The 13,543-nt window shown below is 41.3% G+C and overlaps 1 protein-coding gene across 1 annotated transcript in view; it reads left to right on the plus strand.

The window, feature by feature from the left end:
* Window positions 1-13,543, plus strand: part of Pde3a (phosphodiesterase 3A) — a 281,973-nt gene that overhangs the window by 92,365 nt on the left and 176,065 nt on the right. The window lies entirely within an intron of this gene.

A 13,543-nucleotide genomic window follows, 5' to 3' on the forward strand; every position in this document is an offset into this window, starting at 1 on the left:
GCCAATTGGCTACATCTGAGCAGGGGGTCTAAGCCCCCTTCATGTATTGTCCTTGGCTGGTAAATTAGTCTTTGGTTGGTCTCCTTGTGGAACTTCTGTTCCCTCTGTGTCCTCTATCCTCCCCTTCTTTCATAAGACTCCCTGCACTCTACCCAAAGTTTGACTCTGAATCTCAGTATCAGCATTGATACCCTGTTTGGTTGAATCTTTAAGACGATCTCTATGATAGCCTCCCATCCTTTTCCCTTTTCTTCCACTACTTCTGTTGTCTATCCTGTTTGCCATTCTGAATGAGATTTAAGCATCCTCACTAAGGTCCTTCTTGTGGTTTGGCTTCTTTCGTTCTATAGGTTTTAGTGTGGTTAGCCTATAATATATGGCTACTATCTGCTTATAAGTGAGTCTATACCATATGTGTCCTTCTGGTGCTGTGATACCTCACTCAGGATGATCTTTTCTAGTTCCATCCATTTGCCTGCAAATGTCATGATTTCCTTGTTTTTAATATCTGGGTAGTATTCCATTGTGTGAATGTGCCACAATTTCAGTGTCCATTCTTCCTTTGAGTGTCATCTGGGTTGTTTCCAGATTCTGGCTATTAGGAATAAAGCTGCTATGAACATAGTTGAAAAAATATTCTTGTTGAATGGTGGAGCATCTTTTGGTTAAGTGCCCAGGAATGGTATAGCTGGATCTTGAGGTAGATATTCCTAATTTTCTGAGAAAGCACCAGATTGATTTCCAAAGTGGTTTACAAGGTTACATTCCCACCAGCAATGGTAGCATCTTCAACAAATGGTGCTGGTCAAACTGGATGTCCACATGTAGAAAAATGTGAATAGATCCATATCTATAACCCTGGACAAATTAAAGTCCAAGTAGTTCAAAGACATCGCATAAAACCAGATTAACTAAATCTGTTGCAAGAAAAAGTGATGAAGATCCTTGAACTCACTGGCACAGGAGACAACTTCCTGAACAGAAGACTAACAGTCAGGCTCTAAGATGAACATCAATAAGTGGGACCTCATGAAACTGAAAACCTTCTGTAAAGCAAAGGACAAAGCAACATCCTACATCATCAGAACAAGACGACAGCCTACAGACTGGGAAAAGATCTAGTGTGTGTCATTAATGCTATATATTTTATTTGGCATTTGACAATCTTCCTGTGCTGGCCGCTAGGTGGCTCTGTGCTTTAATGACTTTTTTCTGAGAATGGAGCCCTGTCAGAGTAATTAGGCCGAAATGGTGGGTGATTTCTTTTTTTTTTTTTTTTTTTTTCCTTTTCTTTTTTTTTTTTTGAATTTTTCTTAACACTTTATTTATTTATTTTTTTTTCAATGCAGTTTATTCAGGAACATTGAACAATCCTCGGACCCCGGGGAAAGCCAGCCCACAGCTTAAATAGCCTCTGGGTAGCCAACCCAGGCGTGCCACGGGGGCAATGCAGATAGGTCCACATACATGGAAGCAAGCCAGATCCTCGGCCTTAGCCAAATGTGGAGTTGTTCGTGACAGAGAGCACTCACCATCGGGAAGGTGGAAGGCGGAAACCAGCTCCATCTTTAAGGCATAGCATTCCGCAGCTCTCTACAGTTCCCCCTTTTTGTTTTAGACGCATCAGGCAAGAGTAGAGGTCTGATCTCTGATATTAGAAATAAATTGGGACTTTGTACAGATGTTCATTTAGGTGTCATCCACCCAAAGAACATCAGACCCGTCCAATACCTTTTTCTCAGAGGCGGGACCTGGGGCATCAACCCGCATGCAATCAGACATGCTCTTCTCTGGGTCCAAAGCGGCTGACCCTGAGTGCAGTGCTTAGCCTCGCATCCTGAGCGTATCATTTTAGCTTTTTATGGTATCCAACCATGCTTGGGGAGAATGTCCTGCTTCAATGGCTGTAAAGGCCTGAATGATCATGGCTGCATCACACTGTTGTGAGACTCTAATCTTGCATATATACCACAGGCAAACCAAGGAGACCAACACCAGAAGGCCTGCTAACACTCCCATGCCCGCCCATTCCTTCAGATGATTCATGGCTGCAGCAATCCATGTTGATAATCCTGTGGCTAAGTTTTATCTGCTTCACAGTAACAATCCGTGGGTAAAATCACTTGATAATTCAGTGAAAGAAGCCAAGTTCAAATATGATCTCAAGAGATCATGGGTGATTGGATGTGTTTAGAAAGCAGTGTATTTTCTAACCCAGAGCCTTGAGTATGGGCCATTGTATATTCATTCTTTGTATCAGTCAAGTTATTTCAGTTAAATTTCTCCTTTTGGTACTTCTTTATGATTACAGCCCATAAATACGTATTTACACATACTTAATGTACAACATTATTCTGGATGGCTATGGATGGCAGATGCTTACCTGGTTGGACTCACAATTCCCTTGCAAACCTTATCTTTTGGGATGATTGCTTTTGTGTAGTTCCTTAGCTCACACAAATTTGTATTCTGAGGATGGTGAATAACACAACTTTCTCTTCCTTAAAGACCAGCTGGGGACAAGAAATGTTTGAGCTGGTACTGAGTACAATGAGGCCTCTGGGGACAGATTCTCGTTAGTTACCACCGAACTGTGACTTAATGGAGGGGAACAGATGCTTGAGGAAAGGCACTCCATACATTCTGAACTTTAAATTTTCACTCAGAAGCCTCAGTGCTGTGGTTTCAGAAGCTGCTTATCAAGCAGAATGTGGTCAGTTTGAGAACAGACTGGTCTACATACTTAGTTCTAGGCTAGCTTATCTCTACATGGTGAGATCCTGTTTCACAGATAGAAAGAGAGACAAGAGAGAGAGAGAGAGAAAGAGAGAGAGAGAGAGAGAACCTCTAACTGTTGTCTTTTTTTGGTTTCATAATCACTCATCTATTTCATCCTACCTATAGTGTATTTAAAAAAAAAAACACTCTGTAAGCCTTTAGTTTAACATGTTTTCTTTTGTTAAAAGAAGATAAAAGTGAATAAAGTGGGAGGGTGCCTGGCCATTTCTTCTCTGTATTGGTATCATTTGTCCCTCCATTTTTGCGGTTGACACCTTCCAAGAACACAGTAATCCTTGTGTGATTCTGAGTGGGTTCTTAGATTACACAGGCTCACAGCTCTGATGCTGTGCCAAGCATTCATCAAATTATCAGGCTGAGTAATGTGCATTCTAGAATGTTCAAGACCTTAGGTTCTTGATCTTACGCAATTCAAAAATGGCAGCATGTCTTGAATAAAATAGTAAATACCTGAGTTAAAATCCTGACGTTGAATGAAATGAGGAAAGGAGATAGAACAAATGGTTCTTAGTTCTTAGAACTGCCGAGACTATATTTAAAAGAATGTCCTGGAAGAAGGAAACTTTATAAATAATACAAATTTGTGCCTCTCTCTCTCTCTTTCCTTTCTCTTTGAGATTTTTGTTCAGTAAGAAACTATGCTTTAATGCATGTGTTGCTTTGAGGCCACTGGTGAGCGTGGAGAGCCAGAGAACTAAGTCAGCAGGTTGGATCCTGACCTTGTGGCCCATTTATTTTTCTCTCTCCTGACTCTTGAAAAGCATGTTCCCTGGAGATTTCTCTGAATAGTGGCTGCGAGTCCTGAGGCCCCACCCTCTGTTGAGTGCACTAAGCTGTGTTGTGCAACATGGAAATTGTTCCCATTCCTACTCTTGACAGCCAGGCACTTGGAAGGCCAGTGGAGACAGCGAGCTGCTGGGGAGGGAACATGCTGTGTACTTCTGGCCATAGTGTGTGGCTGGAGCTAGTCTCTGTTATATGAATAATATAATAAATAGGATTCCAAAGTTTTTTTTTCTTTTTTTTTTTTTTTGGATTATTTTTCTTTTTGGTGCCAGGTGCCAAACCCTGCTCAGGGCCTTGGGCATACTAAATACATGCCATGTGATTGAACTACACCTGCAGCTGGAACAAGGAACTTTTACAAGTTTAAGTAATATTAAAGCGTGTGTGTGTGTGTGTGTGTGTGTGTGTGTGTTGTTTATATGTATAGAGTGTATGGTTTGGGGATTTTTGAGGCAGGATTTTATGTGTTCCCAGGTTGGTCTCAAACTCACTATGTAGCTAAGGATGATCTTGAGTTTCTTATCCTCCTGACTCCACCTTTTGAGTTGGGGGTTATACCAGCACCCTAGGCTTATGTTGTGTTGAAGACAGAACCCAAGGATCCGTGCCTGCTAGGCAAGTGCTCTACCAGCAGAGCTATATCTCCAGCCTCTAATGAAGAATTTTTTTTTTTTTTTATAACAGTGCTTCCATAAGCTAAGGATGTGGTGAAGAGTTGAGACACTGTCCGCTGACATACGTACTAGGGAGAGCTTGGTTCTCATTCCTTATCCATCACCACTCGTTCTAGTTGCTAATGATGCCTGTGTTTTCCGAGCACTAATTTTTGGTGGTTATGAGGATAAAATTAATTTAAACATCAAACTTGTGAGTGTGAAATTTGTGGAAACAAATGCATGTTTTTTTAATTTTATTTTATTTTTATTAATTGCAGTTACTCAGTTTGCATCCCTGCTGCAGTCCCCTCCCCCATCACCTCCTGATCCCACTCTCCCTCCCTCTTCTGCTCCTATGCCCCTCCATCTGCAGATGTCTTTACTTTGTTTGTTGCTGTGGTGGGGGTGCAGTGGGCAGGCTCTGTTGTATATGCCCCCAGACTTTTAACTTGGCTCCTAAACCCCATGACTTACAAATGTGTTCAACTTGTACAAAACCGAGAGTAACGGAAGACAGCTGTTAAACATAAATTCTGAGTTACTGCTTATTTTCATCTTAAAAGGAAATCTGACGTGAGGACTAGCAGATAGGTTTCCCTGAGGAGGAGAGATTTAAAAAATACATGAAATGTCTCCAAGAGATTCTTTAAGGAAGAAAGCAAAAGACAGTCTAATACTCTAGGAATGTATCTAGGAATCTTTAAATGTGAAGTAAATTTAGAATGAATGATAAAGATATCACAAGCTCTTTGATTAAATATAGTTTAAATAAATTCAACAATCATTAAAAGGAAAAGCAAAATACTAGATCCTCTAAAGTTAATGAGGCCCTACAGGCTTCAGAGTTTTATATAATGTTCTTCTGTATTCTTCCCTGACCTTATAGATAGTCTATTGCATCATTAAATGATTTTTAAAAGTGAGTTATTATTATTCATAATATGAAAATATATTTTAAATCTTAATTTTTTATCTCTCTATATCATAATCTCTATATCATGGAACCTGAATATACTGGCTTCTTTACTATATATTAGTCTTTATTCCTCATTTTATAAAGGATATTCTTTTAATTTTGATTTTTAATAAAATTTTATATTTATTTACTCAGTGTGTGTAAATGTATGTTTGCGCACATGTGTATATGTATGTTTGTATGTGTGTGTGAGAGAGTGTGTGAGTGTATGTTTGTGTGTGTGTGAATGTGTGTATGTGTGTGTATATGTGTGTATGAATGTGTGTGTATATGTGTATGTATGCGTGTGTGAGAGAGTATGTGTGAGTGTATGTTTGTGTGTGTGTGTGTGAATGTGTGTGTGAGTGTGTGTGTGTGTGTGTATGTGTGTGTATATGTGTGTGTGCATGTGTTCAGACACATGCCATGGAGCATGTGGAGATTAAAGGGCAACTTTTGGGAGCTACGTCCTCCTACCATGTGGATTCTGGGGCCAGATCTCAGGTTGTCAGGTTGGACTTATGAGGGCACTGAGCCATCCTGATGGCCTAAGACATTCACCTTATCTTAACATTTCTCTTTTGGCTTCGGTGGCAAGCAAGAACAAGACAGGCCTGCTTCCCATAGCTTCCTTTGTGATTCCCCTCATTTTCAAGAAGAGCAGGTTTAAAATAGCAGTGTTGCTGTGCAGGCATTGAGTTCATAAATTCTTCATGGATTTCCTTTTCTACTTGTAATAGTTTTCTGAATATTCTTTTTATACTCTATATACTCTAAGCTATCTCAGAATCATGCTTTATTTGTGAATGTTTTGTGTGATATGCTGTTTGTGTGGTATACTAATGACAATAGTTTTGCTTATTGTCTTAGTGTTTGTCTGGAAATTAGGATAGTGGGTGATTAAGGACTGTAAGTAGCTTGTGGTCTTGAGAAAACTTTTTTAATCTCCTAAAATTTCTTTCTTTCTTTCTTTCTTTCTTTCTTTCTTTCTTTCTTTCTCTCTCTCTCTCTCTCTCTCTCTCTCTCTCTCTCTCTCTCTCTCTCTTTCTTTCTTTCTCTGTCTGTAAAAGTACCTGGATAGTGTAGGACTTAGAAGACAAATAGTGTAGACTAAAGATAAACAGGCAGGAGTGACATAGTGACATCAGAACCTTGGCAGTTGTGATGTAGCTGCCTAAAGAGGTGAGGAAAGGTTGAAATTGGTTGCTCCAGGTTGCCTGGTCTTTCTGGTCCTGCTGCTTATCTCCCTCCTTCCTCTTCCCCTGTCATGCCTGCCAGACCTGAGAGAAATATTTCACTGTTGCCATGGCCTTTAACTACTGCAGAGAGGTTGGGAAGTACTTTCAAAGTGTTTGTGCGCTGCCTAACAGTGGTGGATCTGTGAGCCCTGGCACTGGATTTTGGTGGCATTTCTACACAGAGGATGGGCAGACCACCAAACATCCTCACACATTCTCTGAACTTTGCTGGCAGAAGGTTGGTTTTTGTTTTTTTTGTTTTTTGGTTTTTTTGTTTGTTTGTTTGTTTGTTTAAAAAAAAAAAAGCAAGTCCAAAGGAGAGGTACCTGGAGACCTATGGCTCCTGTACATATCTGACCAGTTTGTCACCAAGCCTATCATAACCGTGTCCAGCTTACTTGAGTCCTCACACTGCCATAGCCACCCAGAGATGATGTTGGTGTTCTAGTTATCAGCTAGGATCCATTTTTATGGTGCCTGTGTATGTGGGGTTACATACACCTCTTTACCTGTGGAAAAGAGGTCAAGGTGTTTTCCTTTATCTCTCTCCACCTTAATTTTTTTTAAAAAAAAATTTTATATCTGACCACTGTTTTCCTTCCTTCTCCTCCTCCCAGTTCCCTCTCCCCCTCTCAGTTCCCTCTCCCCCTCTGTCCTTCCCCCAGTCCACTCCTTCTTCATTTCTCTTTAGAAAAGGGCGGGCCTCCCATGAATATCAACCAAATATGGTATATCATGTTGTAATAAGAGTAAGCATACCAGCATACCCCCTTCTATTAAGGCTGGACGAGGCAACACAGAATGAGAAAACAGATCCATAAAGCCAGGAAAAGAGTCAGAGACAGCTCCTGCTCCCACTCTGAGGAGTCTCACTAGAAGACCAGGCTACACAAATATAACATGTATCAGAGGGCCTAGGTCAGTCCAATGCAGGCGCTGTGACTGTTCAGTCTCTGTGGACCGCTATGGGACTAGGTTAGTTGACTCTGTGGGTTATCTTGTGGTGTCCTTACCCATCTCCTATAATCCACCTCTTCTGCAGGATTCCCTGAGTTCTACCTAATGTTGGCTGTGGGTCTCTGCATCTGTTTCCATCAGTCCACCTTATATTTTAGGGTCTGTCATTGAACATGGAACTCACCAGTTCAGTTAGACTGGTTGACCAGCAAGCTCCAGGAATCCTCCTGTCCTTGTATGTACTACCACATTTGAATTTTTACATGAGTGTAAAAGTAACTTTTATTTGCCTTTTTCAATTGTTGTCTCGGAGGATTATTGCCTCTGTCTGCTAGCCTAGGCCTAGTCCTGAAACCTTTCTAGCCTCTGTATAATCCAACCTAGGCCTAGAATATTTTCAGTCTCTGAGTCTTATTGCTTAATAAGCTCACCCTTTCTTGTTCTTACTAAGCTCTGCGCTGACTGGTCCTGGTTCATCAAGCAATCCTTTCTAATCTTCTGGCTCCTCATATTCTGGCTTGTTCTTTCTTCAACCTGCCTGTAGATCTGTCCTGGTAAAACTGCCTCCTCTCCTTTCTGCATTGCCTATTAAGTATCTTTGCTTTCCTCATGAGAGTTGGGCATATCCTATTCTGTCAAATATTTCTCTGATTCATCACTATTACTGCTACTCAATTAGACATCACTTTCAAACATGGGTGCTTCCCTCTACAAACTAACTTTACCTTTATTATGTGGGATTAAAGGCAAGTACCACCACACCTGGACCTAAGCCTTTCTTTACCCGAAACTTGCTCTAAATCAGGTTGGACTTGAGCTCAGATCTACTTGACTTTGTCTCCTGGATTAAAGATGTGTTTGTATTCCAGCTGGATCACTCAGACCTAGAAAGTCTTTGGATGTGAACTCTTGACAGAACATCCATGTTATGAATTACAAAATTCCTCTACACATGGTTCTTAGGATCTGAACTCAGGTCTTCATGCTTTGAATAGCAAGTATTTTACCAACTGAGCCACCTCTGTAGACCTCCCAGAATTTATTTTCTAAGCCCTTCTTCACTTGTGCTTCATTGTAATATCTGACCAGGATTTCATCTGTCAGCTCAACCTTACTCCCAAAGTATTACCGCTTTAGTCACTTTCTGTCTAAATAGTCCTTGTGGCTCTCAATGCTAACCCTGTCCCCTGCCTCTCACTCATTCATTGCTTATCACTTTCACATTCTTTCCTGAGGTACTTTTCTGAAAACATTCATATGCAGGATATTCACTCAGGATTGAAACCAACTTTTTGATAAATTGGGGCTAAAGAGGGACTCAGTGTTGAAGAGCACTGGTTTTTATTCCATAGGACCTGCCTAGTAGTGTTCCCAGCTCTCCCAGGACAGCTCACAACTGCTTGTAATTCCAGTTCCGGGAGACCTAGCACCCTCATCTTGTCTCCATGGGGACCAGGCAAACACACAGTACACATGTATACAAATAGGCAAAACAGCTGTACACATAAAAATAATTCATTCATTTTTTTAACTTGATAAATCAACTCAATGTATTTTTGGTAATTCTTTGAGTAATTATATCAGCTTAAAAGAACATCAGAATCCCTTTTGACTTGCACAGACAGATACGTTTAGGTCCATTCATTGAAAAGAGGCCACATACCAGATAACATCTAAAGATTCATATTTAGGTTTACCATATCTTTGATGATATTGGAGATAAAATACTATGTTGAAAGATTAGGGAGACAGTAAGTTGTTTAAGAAGTAAAATGAGATTAAACCGTTGTAGCCAGGCATGTAATAGTACTGTAAAGATGGGCAATGCCTCGGCTGTGAAATCTAACGTCATGCAGGGTAAAGACATATCGAAACAGGCCTTCTGATGACAGAAGGGCTTCAGAAAGGCTTTCAGAGATCCCTACAGAACATTCTCTATGAAGACAGCAGATTTACTGACCCGCCCTTGGGGCGATCGGTTTATATTTCAGGGACAGTGCCATCTGTTCTGTGGAATTCTGGTTTGAGGATTCCTCTGGCTTTTGTGGAGACCCAAACCTTCTCTCCCCATCAAATCTCCACCTTGGTGGGGTTCCTGTCCACTGCTAGCTTGACCTAGTAGTGGAGCAAAGAGGGTTTGCTAGAGATGTTGGTCTCTCGGGGATCTTGCCAAGGTGTCAGTAATGTGTCTTCAGTCCTTCTGGGACAAAGCAATTCTGGTGCTGAGTGGCTTGGACCACTTTGCCTTGCTTCCTGGTGTCTTTACCTTCCAGGATTTCCACTGGCTGGAGGCACAGCTTCACTTTAATCTTCCCTGTTGCCTTTTTTGAGGCAGAGTCTCCTGTACGAGGCTGCCCTCAAACTACTTTTATAGCTCTGGCTGGCCCCTGAATGCCTGATTCTTCTGCCTCCACCCACAAATGCAGAGATTAAAGTTGTGCACTGTCACACTGTCACACTTCATCTCACAATTCTGTTATTATCTTTCCAACTCCTCTATCCCTCCCACATATGCTAACAACTCTCACTGTTTTTTTAAATTTCTGATTTGCACAGGAATAATTCATTATCATCTATTACTTTCATACTTTCAGGGACTTAAAAATATGCTGAAGGCTTGTCTTATGAAATACTTTTGTTGATAGATTATTTCACAAATAAAGGTCTATAATAATGTAAGGGTAGATGTAAGATAGGTAGCTAAACTAGACGCCTACTTATGGAGGTGTTGGTCCTCCTACCAAGGGTCCAGCCCATGGGTGAGGACAGGGGTTCCAAGCTGAGGGGGTGAGGAGAGCCAGAGTCACAGACACCACCAGGAGTGCGGAAAATGCAGCCCCAGGGCAAGCAGATGCAGATTCCTTGAAGAGAGAGCACACTGTATGGCTTTGGGTGACCAATCAGGTTCCTCCACACCATCTCCAAGCCTGCTATTGGTTGTTGGTCTCTGGGGCAGGCTTCCCAACTTTAGGCCAGACACCCTTTACCTGATTACCTGATTACTTCCACAGTCACTGCAGCATCAGTGGATGTTGGCCCAGGCCGGGAGCCCCAATGGTCCCTTGCCGGGAATGCACATATGGAGGGATGGTGTCCTAAGTGTCTTCCTTGATTTCAGATATGACTGATGATACTAAAGGGTTCACTCTAAAGCTGTCTGCTTATAAAGATATAACAATGTGGTCAGGAAAATGTGTTATTTTAAGTTTAAGGTTTTTTTAATTCTTTATTAATTACACTTTATTCACTTTGTATCCCCCCTGTGGTTCCCTCCCTCCTCCCCTCCCAATCCCTCCCCTCCTCCCCCTTCTGCAAGCATGCCTCTCCCCAAGTCCACTGATAGGGGAGGACGTCTTTTCCTTCCTTCTGATCCTCATCAATTAGGTCTCATAAGGAGTGGCTGCATTGTCTTTTGGTAATGTCACTCCCCTCCTTAGGGGGAGGTGATTAAAGAGCAGGCCAATCAGTTCATGTCAGAGAAGGTTCCTGTTCCTATTACTATGGAACCCACTTGGATACTGAACTGCCATGGGCTACATCTGTTCAGGGGGTCTTAGGTTATTCCATGCATGGTCCTTGGTTGGAGTATCAGTCTCAGGAAAGACCCCTGTGCTCAGATTTTTTTGTTCTCTTGCTCTCCTTGTGAAGTTTCTGTCCTCTCCAGATCTTACTGTTTCCCACTTCTTTCATAAGATATTTTAGGCAGGAGGGCGGAAGTCTCCAGTATCTTGTTATAGTGTCTTGAACCACTAAATATGCATCCCCAGACATAGTTTTCTAGTATTTTAATTTTGGCTAAATTAGTCTTAGTCATTGAAAATTTCACATTTCAAAGGAATAATGAATTTTTGATTTTATACCAAAGTGCTATTTGATGTATAGTATATGAATTTCTCTTCCTTTCTTTATTTTATTTATTCATGTAGCTCATGCTAGTCTTGAACTCACTATGTAGCTGAGGGTAACCTTGAATTCCTGATCCTCTGGTTTTGGTCTTCTAAGTGCTGGAGTATGCATCAGCATTTTTGTTTTTCTGAAATTCCGGGGTTTGAATCTAGCAGTATAAAAATGCTTGGCAAGCATTCTCCCTACTGAGCCTCATTCCCCAGCCCAAGGGGGAAAAAAAAGAACTTCTCATTTCATAAAGAAACTTGGAGTATCTTTAACACATTGTAGCTGACGCCATGCACTTTTGTAATGTTCCTTTACAAGCATTCACTAGGAATTCTTTGCTGCCTGGGGATGGCTTCCCTGGGGTTGGTTTCATGGAGATGTAGTCTGCTACATTCTTAGAACCCCATGCTCTCCCTTCTCCGCCCTTTAAGCTCCTCTTGGTAAGAAATTCTGAAAACTAGCAGAGGGATTCTACCTTTTATTTTCCCCCTTAAAGATGTAACTGTCAAGCCATGAAAGCTATTCCCTTCAGCTGTTAAATCTCTCTTTGGATCTGCTCTGCTCTCTCTCTGGTTTTATCAATTTTTGTAGCCAGATTGTCACAGCTGTAAGTTGTCTTCAGAACAATTTCTCAGAAAAACAGCAAGTAGCCAGTGACCCTCAGTATACTGAGAAACAAATAAAGAATGGTTTAAATTCTAAATCTTATCAGAGTCTCCTCTGAAGTCATTTTAGATGTTGGAATGCTGAGCTTTTAATCTAGTTTTGGGGAATTTTCAAATTTGGCTTGGACTAAAGGGCAAAATGTTTGGGAACCATAAATAGCTTAATGTCTAAAACAGTAAGACATTGAAGAGTACATGTCCTCAGAGTCACATTTTAATAAAACTAAATGATCATTTAAGAACATGAGATAGTTTTTAAAATGTTTTCAATTATTATTTGAGAAATTTGTTCAATGGGGTTTTATATTTACCCCTCCCTGAACTCCTCCCAAGTTTCCCTTACACAGCAGATTTTGTGTCATCTTTTTTTTCCACTCACCACTTTATGTTGCCCATAGATTCTTTTTTAATTAAATTTTTATTTTTTATATTAATTACAGTTTATTTACTTTGTATCCCAGCTGTAGCCCCCTCCCTCATTCCCTTCCAATCCCACCTTTCCTCCCTCATCTCCTCACATGCCCCTCTCCAAGTCCACTGATAGGGGAGGTCCTCCTCTTCTTCCATCTGATCCTAGTTTATCAGGTCTCATCAGGACTGGCTGCAATGTCCTCCTCTGTGGCCTGGCATGGCTGCTCCCCAGTCAGGGGGAGGTGGTCAAAGAACCAGCCACTGAATGCATGTCAGAGACAGTCCCTGTTCCCCTTACTAGGGTACCCACTTGAATACTGAACTGCTATGGGCTACATCCAAGCAGGAGTTCTAGGTTATCTCCATGCATGGTCCTTGGATGGAGTATCAGTCTCAGAAAAGATCCCTGTACTCAGATTTTTTGGTTCTGTTGCTCTCCTTGTGGAACGTCTGTCCTCTCTGGGTCTTCTCCCCTTCTTTCATAGGATATCCTGTACTTTGCCTAAAGTTTGGTTATGAGTCTCAGAATCTGCTTTGATTCACTGCTGGGTAGAGTATTTCAGAGGCCTCTGTGGTAGGCTCCTGTCCTGTTCCCTGTTTTCTCCTTCTTTCAATGTCCAATGCCCATTAATGTGTTGTCATAGAGCCAGCAGTCAAAAAGAATAGACATATATTCTCTTCCAATTCAGTCAGATCCACTGGGCTGAAAGCAAGGCACCTATAAGCCCTACCTTCCTCAAGAGACTTTAGGAAAATTATTTTCTTTTTCCAGCTTTTGAAGATTCCATGATCATTTTGGAAGCAGTAGCTTTCAATGCTTCAACCTTCACTATACCCTCTGCCTCTGCTCTCCCTGATTTCCCCCACTGTTCCCTTCTTCTGGAGACCTTTGTGGTTACATGTTGGACCCACCCAGTAATCCTGGGTCATCTCAGACACCTTCATTTTATAGTTTCAAATGAATCTCTGTTGTGAAATTATATAGAAAACAAAAACCTCACAGATTCCAGAAATTAGATTTCTTTGATAGCCGTCAGTCATCTTACCATAAGATAAACTTAACCTCTGGCTGTCTTGTTCTGACTATTGGTGATGGTGGTGTTGGTGAAGGAAGGGAGGGTGTGGGGCTCACTTACTCTTCAGGAGGCCATAGTAGCCAAATGATTTTTGTCCTGGCTTCAC

The sequence above is a fragment of the Meriones unguiculatus genome, chromosome 5, assembly GCF_030254825.1.
Source record: "Meriones unguiculatus strain TT.TT164.6M chromosome 5, Bangor_MerUng_6.1, whole genome shotgun sequence".
Classification (NCBI taxonomy): domain Eukaryota; kingdom Metazoa; phylum Chordata; class Mammalia; order Rodentia; family Muridae; genus Meriones; species Meriones unguiculatus.